Raw genomic sequence first — 10,570 nt, 5'->3', positions numbered from 1 at the left:
ACAGGTTCCAAGATAGTTTTTGTCTCACATGTATCTACAGGCAGGGGTGGCTGCCATTTACTGTTCAGACAGAGATTCTTGTCAAATGAAAGCACTTCCAAGCATACCTGGGCCTTGCCCAGGCCAACTAGGAAGTCTGGTCCTTGCACCTGTAGAGCTGAGGACAGAGTTCCTGCCCCAAACACCAAGATTAGGTAGAGCTGAGATTCATACCCAGGGCTGCTGTTCAAACTTTCCCAGAAGAAACAGCCACGTCCCTCAGAGTTTGGCAGCCCGCTTCCCTGAGTCAACATCAAGAGATGCGTGATGTCATAACATTGGGTGAGTTTTGCCTGACGTCCTCTGTTCTCTGCTCTGGGCAGTCTGCACAAGGCACATGCCATGGGGCGCTCTCTGGGAAAAGAAGCTGCTCGGGGGAGAAGCAGGAGATGTCACCAAACATGGAGTCCACAGAGTGGCTCTAACAGCTTCTGAGAGGCTTTTAACTGCTTCTTCCCTGGTTCACTGAGGTATCTTGCCACTGACCCCTGACCTCTGGGATAGAGTCCCTCTGTATAGTATTCTCTAGGGGGACAGGGGATAGAGGGCGAAGGGTAAAGACCAAGCTTCTCCCAGGTATGAATGTGGGTGGGGTTCCCTGCTCCCTTCCTCCTCCCTTCCTTCTCAGTGGGTTCAGGGCAGCAGGACTCAGGACCAGCCTGCCTCCACCTGGCATCGAGTGAAGTGAGTAGATTGTCCCCCTGTGTTGTTGACTGAAGAACTGTCCTGGGGCGATGGTTCAGATGTCTTCTACTGCATCTACTGGGGGGGGGGGAATAGATCGGAGACAGAGATGGAGATCAGAGACCTGTATGAGTCCCTGGGGAGAATGGCTTCCTCAATTTTTCAGCTTCACCAGGTCTAGGTACCACACCGTTTGTTTTTTTGTTTTTTGGGTTTTTTGTTTTTCAAGGCAAGCCTGTCCTGGAACTTGATCTGTAGAAGACTAGGCTGGCCTCGAATTCACAGAGATCTGCCTGCCTCTGCCTCCCAAGTGCTGGGATCAAAGCATGCACCGCCACCACCCAGCTCCCAAGTCTTTTTAAAAAGAATTATTGGGGGAGTATATGCACATGGGGTCTGAGACCAATTCCTTCCTTGACCCCCCCCCCTCTACTCTATTTTCTGAGATAGGATCTCTCCTTGAACTTGAAGCTCATTGACTGACTGGCCACCAACTCCCACGGATCCACATGTTTTCCCCAGTGCTGAGACTTCAAATGGATCAGCATTTACACTGGCACTGGGAATCTGAATTCAGGTCCTCATGCTTGCATCTCAAACAATTTACCCACCATGCCATAGTCCCAGCAGCTAAGTCTTTTTTAAACAGAAGGACTTTAATCTTAAACCAAAAACAAATAATCTGGGAAATAATTGACTTTATGACACAGGGAAGAGACGTATTTAATATATGTGCGTGTGGGGACTTTAGGCATGACAAAAACCAAACAAACAACTCAAGCCTTTAGCCCTTGGCTTCCCGGGATCACCTCACAGCTGGGGAACGGGTGGGGTTGTGGTGCAGAGTCGGGCACTGCAGGAGAGAGGGAACAGGATGAGGTTGGGGGTCTCCTGCTCTTTCCTTTGCAATCAGAGCCACTCCACACGGCACCCTAATGGGACTAGGACCTGCTCCCACCCCCTCCTTGGATGGGCTATGCCTTCCCCCAAGAGCTGCTATGTCCCTTCTTGTTTCCCTGACTCCTCCCCAAACCACCTGTTTAACAACAAAGGTGACTCGTACATTCATCTCAGAATGCAGTGATGGCCAAGGCCCCACACAAGAAAGGAACAAGGCAATCCAAACTGTAAACAAATGGAGCAAAACGCAAGCTCCTTGATAACGAACAATACATCCTTGAAGCCCTGTCAAGGACACACTCCACCTACTCAGAGCAGAGGGCAACACTCAAGTCCAGACACCACCTAGCACTGACAAGGCCTTGGCCTCCTCCGGATGGTGTAGTCCTTCCAGACAGCAGCTCAGCAACACATGCCAAGCACCAAAGAATGTTTGGTTTTTTGAGTCAGTAGTTGACTCCTAGGAGTTTTCCTTAGGAACTCATAAGAGGCTCAGAAGTAAATTCCATAGAGAATCTCACTTTCCTTCTTTTGGTTTGGTTGTTGCTGTTGTTTTTTTTTTGAGACAAGGTTTCTCTGTGTAGCCCCTGGCTATCCTGAGACTCACTCTGTAGACCAGGCTGGCCTCAAACTGGGAGATCCACTTGCCTCTGCCTCCCAAGTGCTGGGATGAAATGTGTTCAACACCCCCTGCCCAACTCACTTTTTTTTTTTTTTTAAATAACAAAAATGTAAACCTATCTAGGTGAGAACTACAAGAGTTAGACTGGTTAAGTAAATATTACTTTTTCCACTGGGTGGAGTAGTATCCAGTCTGTAACCCTGAAAATATAAAGCCTTCATAAAGTATTTATAATGCATATAAAATCAAACAAGAAGCATGAAACAGCATCTGTTCTGATCAGTACCATGCAGGAATACTAACACCTAGGGGCAAAGATCTGGGGGAGATATTTAAAAATAAAAGCACTTATTAAATTAAGGTATTGTGGTTATAAGGCATACTTTTCCTACAAAGATTTTCTTTATTATGCAATATATTTAATACATAGTTAACACAATATTGTTTCAATAGTTACATGTAAAGTGGGGGGGGCAACCCCAAAGTAACAAATACCTTGTGCATAGTAACCACGACATCCTTGTTTCTCTACACGCCTGTGTCACAGAACACGTGCTAACAGAACGGTATGGTGTGCTAGATGGAATGCAGGTGTGAACCAGACAGAGCCTGGATTTAAGAGCTGTGTGGCTCTGGGTAAGCTATATAGTTTCTGTATCTAAAATACAGATATATCTATCCATTTCCCAGAGGCTTCTAGGATAAGGGATCGATAAGTGATCAGGCTAGGGGTTTAGGGTTTGTTTCCACACATTTATTTGGACTGATGTTTCCCATTCCATTTCCTAAATGCACATAGCAGTTGTCCCAAACTAAACAGTGGGCTTCTTAAAGCTGCCTCCTCTGGGGTTAGCTGGACCCACAGAGCATGCTTTGTTACTGGTAGGTGAGTGTTGGACAGATAACCCTTTAGCCTGTTGTTATTCAGGGCAAAATGAAGACTGGAAAACATGTGCCCATTTGGAAAGAGGCTGAGAGCTTGTCCCTTCATAGGGGTGAAGAACCCTGGGATGAGAGTTCTACTCCAAAGATCCTCTCTACCCATTCCGAAAGAATGAAGCCACTGGAATTTTGGGTGGGTGGGGGTCTCTGTTTAACACAGTCCCTCCCTGCTTGGGTGGAAAGCTCCAGGGGCCCTGTTGCTGCCAGCCACAAATGGGAGCACTCTGTACTTGCTCTTGCACAAACACACGTGTGGCCCTCTGGCTGGTTTCCACAAAGTTAGGTGACATCAGGGGAAAGTGGAGGAATGAAGTTTCCTTCAGAGAACCTCAACCTCTCGGTCACACTCATTCTCCTAAAGACTGGAGTTTCCCTGGCTCCTTTCTTGGGAAATCAGGAATTCAGCCTTATCCCAACTTGCCAGGGGAAGGTCAGTCTTCTTTACAGATTCAAGATCACAGCACAGAAGGGCCAACCCTGAGGAGATCACCTTTGTGAAGCCCCGATGAAATAGAGGCTCAAATGCTACTGGTTAAATCTTGGTCTTGGTGAACTGGATAGTCACGTAGTGCCAAAGCACCCCCCCCCACTCACCCACTGTGTGTTGATTGTCAGTAGAACAAGTGACAAAGGTAATTTGACACTGATTGGATCTCCTTATCTAGACCAGTTTCTGCCCTGACACTGTCTGAACCTCAGGGGCAAACAAGATAGTCCCCTTGATGGGAGGCTACAGGAAGGCAGGTGTGACCATGCCAGAAAGTAATCAAGCCTGCAACCCTAACTTCCGGCCTCCCAGCATGCAGGTGACTGACTGAGGAGTCAAACACAGATACCTGGAGACAATCAGACACACCCCATGGGAGCAGACAGCCTGCCCAGCTTTTTAACATACAGAAGGAGGAAAAGGGGGCCAGGACCATTCTAAAATAAAAGTATCTTAAAATAAATAAAAGTATCTTAAAAGCCATAACCACCATGTAAGAGATATTTTGGGGACAACTAAAGAATGTAAGAGACTTCTATGATAGTCACACTCGATGCCTTCCTCTGACCTCTGCTCCTGGGTCTCCACAGACAAACACTAAACATACACCAAAATTTAAAATTAAACAAGGTGGAAATCAAGGGAGAAAGACACCCAACATTTGCCTGTCTTACATACACATGCGCACGCACACACATACACACCTACTTTTTGTATTTTATCTCAAGGATTGATCTCTTTCCTGGGCTTTAAACTTTATTTTCATTTATATGTAAGTATGTGTGTCTGTGTGAGTGTCTGTCACGTGTGTGAGTGCCTGTGGAGGCCAGAAGAAAGCCATGGACCTTGCTCCAGCTTGCCCTGGAGCTGGAGTTACAGGCAGTTATGAACCATGAAGTGAACTCTGGGAGGAACCGAACTCAGACCCTCTGGAAGAGCAGCGAATACTCTGAGCCATCTCTCTAGCTTCCCTTTCCTGGATTTCTACAGCATCTTGCAGAATGGAGAAAGGGGTTCTGGAAAAAGCCAGGATGGATAGAACTCTTACCCTCTGGCCCTAAGTAGGTAGGCACATATTCTAACCACTTTATAAAGTTGAAGCTCTTCAGATCTTTGGGGGTCAGCACTGTTACCCACTCTTAAGGTTAAAGAAACAGCTGGGCAGTGGTGGCACATGCCTTTAATCCTGGCACTCGGAGGCAAGCAGATCTCTGTGAGTTTGAGGCCAGCCTAGTCTACAGAGCGAGTTCCAGGACAGGTTCCAAAGCAATACAGAGAAACTCTGTCTTGAAAAACCAAAAAAAGAAAGGAAGGAAGGAAGGAAGGAAAGAAGGAAGGAAGGAAGGAAGGAAGGAAGGAAGAAGAAGAAGAAACTGAACTTTTTCTGCTTTGTATCTTTAAAGGGTCTTTTGGGGCTATAATCTTCAAAATATCTGTTACCTCCAACCTGGCCACCAGATTCAAGACTGGCTGGTCAGTTTAAAAGCACAGGTCACCATTGAGCATAAATTCTGAATCCTGTAAGACTCGTTGGGAGTCATAGACCAAAGCCACATTTCTGCCTTTAAAAGTGCCCACTCACCACTCCTTATGAAAAAAACTAAGACAGAGGCACTCACTAGAGGCAGGCTGCAGTCACCAAAGTGTCTCCTCCGCTGCTACACTCAGTGACAATGGAATTCTCTCCTCACTGACCACTACAATCAGAAGCTAGCTTTAGGAGCTCCTGGATTGTGTTGGGAGATACTGAATTTGTGGCACCTAGAGATTCCCTAGAGTTTCTCTGAAGACCCAAATGTGGTGGTCCTGTTCCCCTCATTGTCCTTCACACACTCCAATCACACTTGAGTGGTGTGCACCATCTGAATTGTGTCCCCCTAAAATTCCTAAGTGAAAGCTGTAGCCACTTGGTGTGACTGCATTTGGAGACAGTGCCTGTGAGGAGGTAACAAGTTTAATGGTGTACACACTGAGTGACATCTTTATAAAAAAAAAAAAAAGGAATCTCTTTGCCAGGCAAAGATCCGCCACTGATAAACAAGAAGGTAAGTCCTCACCAGGAACCGGCTGAACACCTTGAACTTCCCAGCTTCCTGAGCTGTGAGAAAATTACTTGTGTTGCTTAAACCATGCTGGCTAGGTATGTTGCAACCGCCGAACCCGGTAATAAAACCACGCAGCACGGTCTAAAAGTTTGAAGAAACACTTTCCCACGCGAGTGTACTTGTGTTTCTGGATTTCTGCACATGCAGACACTGAGGAGACTGGGGATAGGTTCACCAGGCAGTTTGCAGGGGTCCTTCCTGCTGAAGGAGGGGTGAATCTGTCACCCCAGTTCAGCAGTGGCAGGCGTTTCTTTTGCGAACAACCAATGGTCTCACCTCTACCTTTGCTCGGGTGCCCAAGTCTAGTCTAGGAGGGAAAGACAATAAACGCTGGCTTGGGAGGCAGAGGCAGAGCAGAGGCTGGGAACGCTACTCCCCTTGTCGCTGTCCCAGAGCTAGCACAGGCCTGGCGGGAGTCGCTTTCCAACACGTCCCAACATGTGTTTCCAGTAACGCGGTTTGTGGTCGCTTTCTTGTTCTTATCGCTCCTCCCGTGACCTTTGCTGGTTACAGACTTACTGACTGGAGCCAGGTGGATTTGTTTGATTTCTGTTGATGGTTATTAGGAAGAGGAAGTGCCAGAAGGGATTACCTCAAGTTTAAACCTATTTCCAGCAGAGTCCCTGGGCCTTTAATTACACATCTTGGGTCTGTTTGGTAAAGAAGTGGTCAAAGATGTGCTTTTTATCTCCCTCGGGATCTCCTGCGACTGGCAGCATTCCACGTGTGCCTGGCGTGCCTGCGGACTCCAGCCGGGCTGGCAGGGAGGAGGGGAAGCGGCGGTGTTCAGAGCTGCTGAGGAGCCTTTTGAAAATCACGGCTGCGGGCTGCGGAGTCCTTGGCCAGACCACGACATTTTCGGGTGGAGACAGTAGAGGAAGACTAGAAAGTGCACCCGAACTAAACTGCGAATTTTCTTAGAAGTGGGGGTAGATGACGGATGAGGGGGTGAGGGAAGGAGAGCGGGGGAGGGAGTGGGGGTAGGAATGCTGGTCAGTAGAGCCTGGTCCAGAAACAAACCTTCCTCCCTACACACACACACACACACACACACACACACACACACACACACACACACACACACACACACACCCTGGTCCAGAAACAAAACTCCCTCCCTACACACACACACACACACACACACACACACACACACACACACACACCCTGGTCCAGAAACAAAACTCCCTCCCTACACACACACACACACACACACAGGTCCAGAAACAAACCTCCCTCCCTACACACACACACACACACACACACCCAAACCTCCCTCCCTACACACACACACACACACACACCACACCACACACCTTAATAATTTCCTCCTCCTCTTCCTCCTTTCTTCTTTCCCTCCTCCTCCGATGAAGAGGGAAGGAAAGCAGGGGTAGGAATACTGGTCAGTAGAGCCTGGTCCAGAAACAAACCTCCCTCCCTACACCCCCCCCCCATCATCATCATCTCCTTCTTCTTCCTACCTTAGCATTGAAAGAGTAACCCAAGCCCCATGGGTGGGCCGTGGCCAGCCCATGGATGGATGATACCTAGTAGTGGAGCAGACAAATGCCATCTTCTGCTGCCAGTGTGCCTGGCCAGAGAGAATTGATTACCACGTGGCCCTCAGAAAACCCTTCCCAATCTGACTTCTCCAGGCTTCAGAGGGCCCATTGCCCCCATACTACACCTATACTGCTGTTTTTATTTAACTTGCCACATAAACTAAAGGCCTGAAACCCAAAAGTTTAACATGTAAAATGCAACTTCATTTGAGGGTTGGGGGTGGCTCATAATCACTGTTACCATTTTGATGAGGAATGTGGCCCACAGACTCATGTGTTTGACGTTTGGTCTCCAGCTGGTGATCTCTTCCAGGAGGTGGTTCACCTTCTAGGACTGTAGCCTTACTAGCTGAATGGGATGCCAGGAGTGGGTCTTGAGGATGATGTCATCTTCAGGTTCAGGCCTGAGATCTTCTTGATCCTCCAACTGTGTGTGTCAGGCTCCTGGCTGCCCATACCAATGCCTTCTCTGCCCCCAGGGCTGACATACATTCTCTAAGTTGCCTCCTTTGGTTATTCTGTCCCTGTGAAGAGAAAGTCATGGGGGCGGGGAGGGGGGAAAGGCTTTGAACATTTTAAAACAGTGAAGGCAGGGAATTAGGAATTATTCTCTCCCTGTTTGTGTTAAGACTGCTGGGCATACAATTTCAGATCACAGGACTCTAAATTTCTCTTAGTTTTTGCCTAAGTGGGTCTGGGATTTAGTTAGGAAGGAATACAGGGTAAGAATGGGAATGGGAACAGGGAAAATTTAGCCAGAGGTTCCTTTCATCCTTGGCAGGGTCCCTTTTTATCCACATTCTGCCCCTGCAAATATTATTCTCCATAATCCATGAGGATCCAGTGACATCCCTAGGCTAGAGCTCACAACTAAAGCACCAACTGTCTTGCCTGTTTCTGAAATTTAATGTTTTTTCTTTTGTCCCATTGCCTCATTAGAGTAATCTAATCGGGCCCTGAAAGACACAGCATAGTCTCCCTCACAAGAGATGCCTCAGTGGGGTCAATCCAGTCACTGGTGAGGCTCTGGGCTTCACCACCACACCCTTAGCCTACTTCTGAGAAGCAAGATAGTGCCTGGGCTGGGTGGTGTGAAGATGGCTTTAATTTGCCCTTAACTGTGCCCTTATCTATATAGACACATAGCCTTTTTTTCCCTTTTGGAGTTTGGTTCTTTGAGTCAGGGTTTCTCTGTAGCCCTGACTGTCCTGAATTAGCTCTGTAGACTAGGCTGACCTCGAACTCAGAGACCCACCTGCTTCTGCCTCTCAAGTGCTGGGATTAAAGACGTGTGCCACCACTGTGTATGCTCCACCACCACTCTACTAGACATGTAACATTTAAATCTTGCACAGTGTTTCTCCAAGGCTAACACTAACAGTGTTGGAGTGCTGGAGCCGTTCTCACAGAGTAATAGCAATTCATTGGTGGCATGCTAAAGCATGCAAAAGGATGTTCTCATGCTACTGCAGTGACACAGTGTTTGTGAGCTAAAGGAAGTCCTCATTTTAAAGTTTTAGCACATCAGCGGCTAGTTCATTGGTATTATTTAGGATTAGGCTGAGTAATGAACAATCTAATGAGATAATTTAAATAATAAGGTAATGGTATAATGATAAACAAGTAACACAAAGTTCAGGAAACAGGAATTTTCCCCACTGTGTGCCAGCTAGGTCAACTAACCAGCGTGCATGAAAGCACAGGGTCTAGAGATGACCTCACCCCAAGAGCTGTGGGTTTAGAACACCCAGGTTCGGAGCTGGCTACTGGAGCTCATGCCTGTAATCTTAGCAACAAGGAAGGATGCTCTAGCAAAAGGATCAAGAGTTTGAGGGTAGCCTGGCAAGAATCTGTCGCAAACCAAATGAAATGTCCCAGAAAAGGTTCAGATTCTAGATGTATTATTTACCTTGCAAATTATTACCAGGGCAAATCATCTCTCTGTGTCTCTCTGTGCAAGGTCTCATGTACCCCAGGCTAGCCTCAAACTCTATATAGCTGAGACTGACTTTGAATTCCTAAGTGCTGGTATTTCAGCTAGGTCTTTCTTTTCTTTCTTTCTTTCTTTCTTTCTTTCTTTCTTTCTTTCTTTCTTTTTGGTTTTTCCAGACAGGGTTTCTCTGTATTGCTCTGGAGGCTGTCCTGGAACTCGCTCTGTAGACCAGTCTGGCCTTGAACTTACAAGAGATCTGTCTGCCTCTGCCTTCTGAGTGCTGGGGTTAAAGGAGTTTATCAATGCCTGGCCTAAGCCACGACTCTTTAAGCTTCAGCTTCTTCATCCATAAAATAGAATTTAAAATTTCTACCCCAGAAGATTGCTCCAATGAATAACTATAAGGCTATTAGCAGCAAGTGGCATATTGTAAGGTCTCGGAAAGTAGGGGTAGTTAAAAATGTCAAAAATAATGAATACTGCCTTTGGTTTTAGTCAAAAGCTGAGGACAGGGGCCTGGGAGATGGCTCAGTGGGTAAGAGCCCTTGCTCTTGCAGAGGATTGAGGTTCAGTTCCCAGCACCAGCACAGTGCTTCACAGTCATCTGTAACTCCAGTCCTAGGGGATCTGATGCCCTGTTCTGATCAGGCATGCACAAAGTGCACTCAAGTGCAGACACGCAAACATTGATACACATAAAAATAAAGTAATACAAAAACTGAAAATCAATGCAAAAAACCTTTTTCTAAGAACTTATTTTAAGAACTGAGTGTGTGTGTGTGTGTGTGTGTGTGTGTGTGTGTGTGTGTGTGTGTGTGTGTCTGCCTCTGGGGGAAGATGGACTGACATGGAAGCCAGAGGATAATTCCTAAGAGCTGCTTCTTTCCCTTCATCATTGGGTCCCAGGTATTGAACTCAGGTCCTCAGGCTTGGCAGCAGGTGCCTTTACCTGCTGAGCCAGCTCACTAGTGTGTCTTTTTCTTTTGTTTTGCTGTTTGTTTTACTTTTCCAAGACAGGCTTTAACCATGTAGCCCAAACTGGCCTCAAATTGACAGAGAACCTCCTGCTTCCACTTCTTGAAGGGTGGGGTTACCCTGTGACCTTCAGGTCTCCTTTCTAAAATAGGCTATTATCCACCTCCCTGCCCTGAGATAATCCTCTGGGGAGATATAACCCATACTGTCCAGCACCATCCTTGCCAAAGAATTGTTCCTGAGAAATATGCAGAGACATTTTCATGTGTTTCCTGTGTCAAAGAGCCCACAAACCTCCAGCCCTGGTTAGTACCCTTAACC

This window comes from Phodopus roborovskii, unplaced genomic scaffold (assembly GCF_943737965.1).
Source record: "Phodopus roborovskii unplaced genomic scaffold, PHOROB, whole genome shotgun sequence".
Classification (NCBI taxonomy): Eukaryota; Metazoa; Chordata; class Mammalia; order Rodentia; family Cricetidae; genus Phodopus; species Phodopus roborovskii.
The sequence above is the reverse complement of the archived record's forward strand: the minus strand, read 5'-3'. Positions refer to the sequence as shown.